Here is a 9,640-nt window from a genome sequence, read left to right as displayed (position 1 = left end):
ACGCGGGGGGGGCGGAGTAGACGTGAAGATAATAGAGGCAGTGGAGACGCCGGGGCGGTAACGGGTTGAAGATAGATGAGATGCACTAGAGCGCGGGGCGTAACGTGGAAGCTTGGGAGAGTAGGAGGCAGTAAGCGCGGCGTACGTTAGACTGGAATAGAGGCATAGACGGCCGGGGCGTAACGTTAAGGATGAAAGAGATGATAACCGCTAGGGAGCGGTTGGAGACTAATAGAGATAACGCGGAGGGGGGGGGGGCGTGAGGGACGTGGTAACTAAGTAAGAGCATAACGGGGGGGCTAACGTAATAAGAGATGGCAGTAGACGCGGCGGTAACGGTTAAACTGAGAGTATGGAGGCATAGACGGCGGGGGGGGGGGGGGGCGTTAGACGTTAGAGCAATTAGAGTGCGAGTTAACGCGGCGGTAACGTGTAACGGAGAGTTAAGCATGAAATCGCGGGGCGGGGGGGGGCGTAGAGCGGTGGAAACGGGAATAGAGGGCATAGACGCGGCGTACAGGGGTTAAAAAGTGAGAGGGGGGCCGATAAGGGGCGTCGGCGTAAGCGGTGTACAAATAGAGGGCGGATGAAGCCGGGGCGGTGAGACGGTGGTGAAGCTAAGTTAGAGGGCGATGAAGGCGTGGCGGGAGACGTTAAATGAGAGTAAGGGCATAGAGCAGCGGGGGGGGTGGAGGTGGGGGCGGAACGGTGGGGGTAACTAATAGAGGGGCATGAACGGCGGCTGAAGACGAGAGATAGATAGGGAGGGGCGGAGGTAGAGCGCGGGGGGCGGGTAAACGTGAGGGACTAACTTCCTTGGATCGCAACACCGGAGGATGTAGAGTAGATGACGATGTGGAGCAACGGAATAGACAGGATGAAGACTTACATAACATGTGTGAGACAGCGAGTAGACAGGATACAGACGAATTGAAAGATACGCTGACGAGGAGAGCAGCATGTTAAGCATTCAGTTGATGGCTTGCTAGTTTCCCGCGGGTCCCAGTTGGGCAGGGTGATGGTCTATTGCACAAGGGGTGAATGTGGGTCGTTGGCGCTATGGGTGGCGGCTGGTCCATGCATTGGATGGGTCTATCACGGATTAGAGGGTCTTGTATTTTTTCTTGAAAGTGGATTTAGCGTTTTTGCGCTGAAAATATAGGATTAGTAGAGAGTGCCAGTCTGCTATGGCTCTACATAAACTGTAGATTTATAAGGGCATGTATTGGGGTGTAGGGTTAGAGAGCTGGGGGGGTGGAGGGGAGTTGAGAGAGGCGGGGGTGGAGGTAAGGGCAATGTATGGGGTGGGTGTTAGAGAGCTGGGGGTGTGGAGGTAGAGGAATGTATTGGGGTGTAGGGTTAGAGAGGCTAGGGGCGGGGGGGGTGAGTGGGAGATGCATGTATTGGAGGTAGGTGAGAGCTGGGGGGGGGGGTAGAGGCATGGTGTATTGGGGGTGTAGGGTTAGAGAGCTGGGGGTGGAGGGGGGGCAGGCATGTATTGGGGGTTGTAGGGTTAGAGAGCTGGGGGGGGGAGTAGAGGAATGTATTGGGGGTGTAGGGTTAGAGGAGAGCTGGGGGGTGGAGGTAGAGTGCATGTATTGGGGATGTAGGTTAGAAGCTGGGGTTGGTCGAGGGGTAGAGCAGTGGTGAGTGGTGTAGGGTAGAGAGCTGGGGGTGGGGGGTGGAGGTAAGGCATGTATTGGGGGTGATGAGGATTAGAGAGCTGGGGGGAGTGGGGTAGAGAAGTAATTGGGGTGTGGGGTTAGAGGACGTGGTGGAGTAAAGCATGTATTGGGGAGGTAGGGTAGAAACTGGGGGGGTATTTAGGTAGAAGGCATGTAGGTTACGGCGTTATGCCTCTATTAGTTAACGTTACGGCGTTATGCCTCTATTAGCTAATGTTACGGCGTTAGCTAATGGGGATCCTAATAACATTTTTATAAATAACGGCTGAAAAGAGTGAATGGAATGACATCATACACCTGGAAACCATGTGTTTGATACCATTCCACTGATTCCGCTCCAGCCATTACCACGAGACCGTTCTCCCCAATTAAGGTGCCACCAACCTTCTGTGGCACACACACACACATGCATGCACATATGCACACACACACACCAGAGCCAGTCCCAGTAGAGTCTGGTGTCACTCACACACAGACAGACAGACAGACAGACAGACAGACAGACAGACAGACAGACAGACCAGACCAGACCAGACCAGACCAGACCAGACCAGACCAGACCAGACCAGACCAGACCAGACCAGACCAGACCAGACCAGACCAGACCAGACCCGACCCGACCCGACCCGACCCGACCCGACAGACTAGGGGAGTGGGACAGGGGGACAGTGGTGTAGCACTCTCAGTCCCCCTCCCTAATTAAAACAGTAAAGAGTGAATGTGCTCATACTGAACCAACACGCACTGGAGCTAATTGGGCAATTACTTATCTGCGCCACACTAATTGACTTTTTAATACTGTAATTAAACATTTCAATTCATCCGGTAATTCTGTTCCCGTGTATGAGGAGTGGAATCACAGTCACACACACACAATACACATTTATATTCCTACATATGTTACACAGAACAAACAGCATACACACACACAGTTAGTGTTTATGGAGGAGTGGGTTGTGAGAGACCCTGTCCCATGTAGTCTATGAAGGTGTTTCCCATGAAGACCCCATGGAGCTGCTGATAACTGAGAGTAGACCCAGGGAGAGGTGTGAGGGGAGGGTGGAGTGGAGTGGAGTGGGAGAGGGTTAACAGAGCAAGTGTGGAGGGTAATGGAGGATGGGTGGAGGGGGGAGAGAAGTGGAGAGGGGTAGCGAGCAGGGGTGGAGGGTAACGGAGCAGGGGTGGAAGGTGGAGTGGGGAGAAGGGTAACGGAGGATGGGTGGAGGTTGGAGGGGGAGAAGTGGAGAGGGTAACGGAGGATGGTGGAGGGTTGGAGGGGAGAGTGGAGAGGGTAACGGAGCAGGGTGGAAGGGTAACGGAGCAGGGGTGGAAGGTGGAGTGGGGAGAAGGGTAACGGAGGATGGGTGGGGTTGGAGGGGGAGAAGTGGAGAGGGGTAACGGAGCACGAGTGGAGGGGGGAGTGGGCTAACAGAAGAGAGGTAAGAGCGGGATTGGGGGAAGGGGTAGAGAGCGATGGAGACGGAAGTGGGGGAGATTGGTACCATCTGCCTCACACAGTACTGAAGTTAGAGCAGACCCACTTATAAAGAATCCAGGGTCGCTCATGAAAGTCTACTATTGGATATTGAGATTAGAGAGTGGAGGGCTTTATGGTGCTAAAGGTTTACCACCACCAGAGTGTGTAGTGTAGAACATGAATGTTTACCACCACCAGAGTGTGTAGTGTAGAACATGAATTTTTACCACCACCAGCGTGTGTACTGTAGAACATGAATGTTTACCACCACCAGAGTGTGTACTGTAGAACATGAATGTTTACCACCACCAGAGTGTGTACTGTAGAACATGAATGTTTACCACCACCAGAGTGTGTAGTGTAGAACATGAATGTTTACCACCACCAGAGTGTGTAGTGTAGAACATGAATGTTTACCACACAGAGTGTGTAGTGTAGAACATGAATGTTTACCACCACTAGAGATGTAGATTTTTTTAGGATCCCCATTAGCCGACGTCAATGCAACATCTAGTCTTACTGGGTCCAACACATAACGAAAAAGACATCACAGACAAAAGACTTTACAATTTACTTTACAATTTAATGTAGTGTGAGTGTGTGTGTGCATCTCTCAGTTACACATACATGTCAGTACATACACACAAAAAGTAAGCCACATGAGGGAGAGTGTTGTACCGGTGAGTGTTACAGTCAACAATCTAAGGTAACACCAAGTAATTTAGTCTCAACTTGCTCAACAGCCACACCATTCATTACCAGATTCAGGTGAGGTCTAGAACTTAAGGAATGATTTGTACCAAATACAATGCTCTTAGTTTAAAAAATGTGCAGGACTAGTTTATTACTGTCCACCCATTCTAAAACTGCCTGCAACTCTTTGTTTAGGATTGCAGTGATTTCACTAGCTGTGGTTGATGACGCGTATAGGGTTGATCATCAGCATACATGGACACACGGCTTTGTTAAATGCCAGTGGCAGGTCTTGGTAAACATATAAAAGAGTAGAGGGCCAAGAGAGCTGCCCTGAGGTACACCACACTTTACATGTTTACATTAGAGAACCTTCCATTAAAGAAACCACTTTGTGTTCTATTAGATAGATGGCTCTGAATACATGATATGGCAGAGGTTGAAATACATAACACATATGTTTCTTCAACAACAGGTTATGGTCAATAATATCAAGGCTGCACTGACATCTAACAGTACAATGCCAATCCTAAAAATGGAGTTGAATTTGTCTTTATGCCCATAGTTTTATTACAGTACTCTAAAGTCTTTATATCATTGATCTTGGCTTCATAATACAGTTTTCTTCTTTTTGTTGAGTTTATCACATAATTTCTAAATTTGCAGTAATTCAGCCAGTCAGATGTACAGCCAGACTTATTAGCCACTCCTTTTCCCCATCTCTTTCAACCATACAGTTTTTCAATTCCTCATCAATCCATGGAGCTTAACATTTCTAACAGTCCGTTTTCTTAACAGGTGCATGTTTATCAATAATTGGAAGAAGCAATTTCATAAATTCATCAAGTGCAGTGTCTGGATGCTTCCTCATTAATCACATCAGACCAACAAATAATTTTAACTCATCCACATTAGTATTTTGTATGGCTTTCCTGAATATATATTGTGATCACTGCATTCAATGGTATTGTGTTATGTGTTAATAACATTTAGACTACGTTACCCAGCAGGCTATGCAGGGGGGGGGGGGGGGCAGGTGGTTGAAGAATGCCTTGCATGGCTAAACAAGGAGTTTTGTAGCTGAAGGATATGTTCATTAAAAGTAGTTAAACCTACGCTACGGTTTGTCATTATGCAAGGAACAAACATAACAGGTAAGGATACAGCTTTAGAACAAAGTTCTACAGTATTAGTAAACATGTGATCAATATATGTGGATGATCTAGTTCCTGTAGTGTTTTTAAACACCCTGGTAGGTTGATTAATAACCTAACCATATTACAGACACTGGTTACAGTGAGAAGCTTCCTCTTGAGTGGACAGTTTGATGAAAAMCAGTCAATATTCAGGTCCCCAAGAAAGTAGACCKTTCTGTTWACATCACATACACTATCAAGCATTTCACATACATTATCTGGTTCAGMCCCAAAATAATAGGCATTAGATGAGGCAAGCGAACCTGCAACCACAGCACTTCAAATACACTTTTTATTGATTKATTTTTTATTTTATTTCACCTTTATTTAACCAAGTAGGCCAGTTGAGAACAAGTTCTCAATTACAACTGCGACCTGGCCAAGATAAAGCAAAGCAGTGCGACAAAAACAACAACACAGAGTTACACATGGGATAAGCAAAAGTACAGTCTATGAAAAAGAAAAAGTCTATGTACAGTGTGTGCAAATGTAGTAAGATTAGGGAGGTAAGGCAATAAATAGGCCATAGTGGCGAAATAATTACAATTAGCATTAACACTGGAGTGATAGATACTCCATATAGATGCAATTAGAGATACTGGGGTGCAAAAGAGCAACAACAAAAAAATATATAGCGATAAGGTAGTTGGGTGTGCTATTTACAGATAGGCTGTATACAGGTACAGTGATCAGTAAGCTGCTCTGACGGCTGATGCTTAAAGTTAGTGAGGGAGATATAAGTCTCCAGCTTCAGTGATTTTTGCAATTCGTTCCAGTCATTGGCAGCAGAGAACTGGAAGGAAAGGTGGCCAAAGGAGGTGTTGGCTTTGGGAATAACCAGTGAAATTTAACTACTGGAGCGTGTGCTATGGGTGGGTGTAGCTATGGTGAACAGTGAGCTGAAATGAGGCGGAGCTTTGACTAGCAAAGACTTATAGATGACCTGGAGCAAGTGGGTTTGCGACGAATATGTAGCGAGGGCCAGCCAACGAGAGCAATACCAGTTGCAGTGGTGGGGTAAAACGTATATTGGGCTTTTTGACAAAACGGATGGCCTACTGTGATAGATACATCATTATTTGCTGGAGTAGAAGTGTTTGGAGGCTAATTTGTAAATGGACAATGCCAAAGTCCAAGATCGACGAGGGTATGTTTGCAGAATGCCGTGAAGGAGGTTTGTTGAGAAATAGGAAGCAGATTCTAGTTTAATTTTGGGATTGGAGATGCTTAATGGTGAGTCTGGAAGGAGAGTTTACAGTCTAACCAGAGACACCTAGGTATTTGTAGTTGTCAACATATTCCTATATCAGAAGCGTCAGAGTAGTGATGATAGGCGGGCGGGCAGGTGCGGGCAGCAACCAGTTTTACGAGCATTTAAGAGCAGTTGGAGGCCACGGAAGGAGTGTTGTATGGCATTGGAGCTCGTATGAGTTGTGTAAACAGTGTCCAAGAAGGCCCATGCTTACAGAATGGGTGATCGTCTGTGTAGAGGTGATCAGAGATCACCAGCAGCAAGGAGCGACAATCATTGATATATACAGAGAAAAGAGTCGGCCTGAAATTGAATCCTGTGGCACCCCATAGAGCACGGCCAGAGGTCCGACAACAGGCCCTCCGTTTGAACACTGAACTCTATCTGAGAAGCAGTTAGTGAACCAGCGAGGCAGTCATGTTGGAAAGAAACCAAGGCTATTGAATCTGCCGATAAGAATGCGGTGACTTGACTGAAGTCGAAAGCCTGTCCAGATGATGAAGACGGCTGCAACAGTACCTGTCCTTTTATCTATGGCTGGTATATGATATCTTTAGACCTTAAGCATGGTGAGTGCACCCATGATACCAGATCGGAAACCAGATTGCAGAGTGGCATGATATCTTGACATATATCTTTCTCAAGAGTGTGTAGTAACAGAACATAAAGACTTACCACCACTATAGAGTGTAGTAAAGAACATAAAGCTTTACCACCACTATAGTGTAGTAAAGAACATAAAGGTTTACCACCACTATAGAGTGTAGTAAGAACAGTAAAGGGTTACCACCACTATAGATTGTAGTAAAGAACATAAAGGTTTACCACCCACTATAGAGTGTAGTAAAGAACATAAAGGTTTACCACCACTATAGAGTGTAGTAAAGAACATAAAGGTTTACCACCACTATAGAGTGTAGTAAAGAACATAAAGGCTTACCACCACTATAGTAGTGTAGTAAAGAACATAAAGGTTTAACCACATAGAGTGTAGTAAAGAACATAAAGGTTTACCACCCTATAGAGTGTACTAAAGAACATAAAGGTTTACCCCACTATAGATGTAGTAAAAACATAAAGGTTACCACCACTATAGAGTGTAGTAAAGAACATAAAGGTTTACCACACTATAGAGTTAGTAAAGAACATAAAGGTTTTACCACCACTATAGAGTGTAGTAAAGAACATGAAGGTTTACCACCACTATAGAGTGTAGTAAAGAACAAAAGGTTTACCCACTATAGAGTGTAGTAAAGAACATGAAAGGTTTACCACCACTATAGAGTGTAGTAAAGAACATAAAGGTTTACCACCACTATAGAGTGTAGTAAAGAACAATAAAGGTTTACCACCACTATAGTGTGTAGTAAAGAACATAAGGTTTACCACCCTATAGAGTGTAGTAAAGAACATAAAGTTTTACCACACTATAGAGTGTAGTAAAGAACATAAAGTTTACCACCACTATAGAGTGTAGTAAAGAACATGAAGGTTTACCACCACTTAGAGTGTAGTAAGAACATAAAGGTTTACACACCATAGAGTGAGTAAAGAACATAAAGGTTTACCACACTATAGAGTGTAGTAAAGAACATAAAGGTTTACCACCACTATAGAGTGTAGTAAAGAACATAAAGGTTTACCACCACTATAGAGTGTAGTAAAGAAACATGAAAGGTTACACCACTATAGAGTGTAGTAAAGAACATAAAGGTTACCACCACTATAGAGTGTAGTAAAAACATAAAGGATTTAACCACCACTATAGGTGTAGTAAAGAACATAAAGGTTTACCACCACATATAGAGTGTAGTAAAGAACATAAAGGTTTACCACCACTATAGAGTGTAGTAAAGAACATAAGGTTTACCACCACTATAGAGTGTAGTAAAGAACATAAAGGTTACCACCATAGAGTGTAGTAAAAACTAAAGGTTTACCACCACTATAGTAGTGTAGTAAAGAACATAAAGGTTTACCACCACTATAGAGTGTAGTTAAAGAACATAAAGGTTTACCACACTATAGAGTGTAGTAAAAACATAAGGTTTACCACCACTATAGAGTGTAGTAAAGAACATAAAGGTTTACCACCACTATAGTGTGTAGTAAGAACAGTAAAGGTTTACCACACATAAGAGTGTATAAAGACATAAAGTACCACCACTATAGAGTGTAGTAAAGAACATAAAGGTTTACCACCACTATAGTGTGTAGTAAAGAACATAAGGTTTACACACTATAGAGTGTAGTAAAGAACATAAAGGTTTACCACCACTATAGAGTGTAGTAAAGAAACATAAAGGTTTACCACCACTATAGAGTGTAGTAAAGCACATAAAGGTTTACCACACTATAGAGTGTAGTAAAGAACATAAAGGTTTACACCACACTATAGAGTGTAGATAAATAGAACATAAAGGTTTACCACCACTATAGAGTGTAGTAATAACAAAAGGTTTACCAACCACTATAGAGTGTAGTAAAGAAATAAAGGTTACACCACTATATGAGTGGTAGAAAGAACATAAAGTTTACCTACCACTATAGAGTGTGTAGTAAATTAAATAAGGTTATACCACACCACTATAGAGTGTAGTAAAGAACATGAAGGTTTACCACCCACTATAGAGTGTAGTAAAGAACATAAGGTTTACCACCACTATAGAGGTGTCAGTAAATGAACATTCAAAGGTTTTACCCACCACTATCGCGTGTAGTAAAAGAACATAAAGTTTCCACCACATATAGTGCTGTAGTAAAGAACATGAAAGGTTTACCACACTTAGTGTATGTAAAGAACATAAAGGTTTACCACCACTATAGAGTGTAGTAAAGAACAAAGTTTACCACCCACTATAGAGTGTAGTAAAGAACAAAAGGTTTACCCCACTATAGAGTGTAGTTAAAGAACATAAAGTTTACCACCACTATAGAGTGTAGTAAAGAAAACATGGAAAAAAGGTTACCACCACTATAGAGTGTAGTAAAGAACATAAAGGTTTTACCACCACTATAGAGTGTAGTAATACATAAGGTTTACCCCACTATAGAGGTAGTAAAGAACATAAAGGTTTACCACCACTTATGAGTGTAGTAAAGACATAAAGGTTTACCACCACTATAAGTGTAGTAAAAACATAAAGGTTTACCAACATATGAGTGTAGTAAAGAACATAAAGGTTTACCACACTATAGAGTGTAGTAAATAACATAAAGGTTTACCACCACTATAGGTAGTTAAAGAACATAAGGTTTACCACCACTATAGAGTGTAGTAAAGACAACATAAAGGTTTACCACCACTATAGTGTAGTAAGAAACATAAAGGTTTACC

The 9,640-nt window shown here is 43.4% G+C and overlaps 1 protein-coding gene across 3 annotated transcripts in view; it reads right to left on the bottom strand.

The window, feature by feature from the left end:
- sema3b (sema domain, immunoglobulin domain (Ig), short basic domain, secreted, (semaphorin) 3B) overlaps nucleotides 1–9,640 on the bottom strand; it is a 109,988-nt gene that overhangs the window by 70,767 nt on the left and 29,581 nt on the right. The window lies entirely within an intron of this gene.

Source organism: Salvelinus sp. IW2-2015, linkage group LG17, assembly GCF_002910315.2.
Source record: "Salvelinus sp. IW2-2015 linkage group LG17, ASM291031v2, whole genome shotgun sequence".
NCBI classification, from domain to species: domain Eukaryota; kingdom Metazoa; phylum Chordata; class Actinopteri; order Salmoniformes; family Salmonidae; genus Salvelinus; species Salvelinus sp. IW2-2015.
The sequence above is the reverse complement of the archived record's forward strand: the minus strand, read 5'-3'. Positions and strand labels throughout refer to the sequence as shown.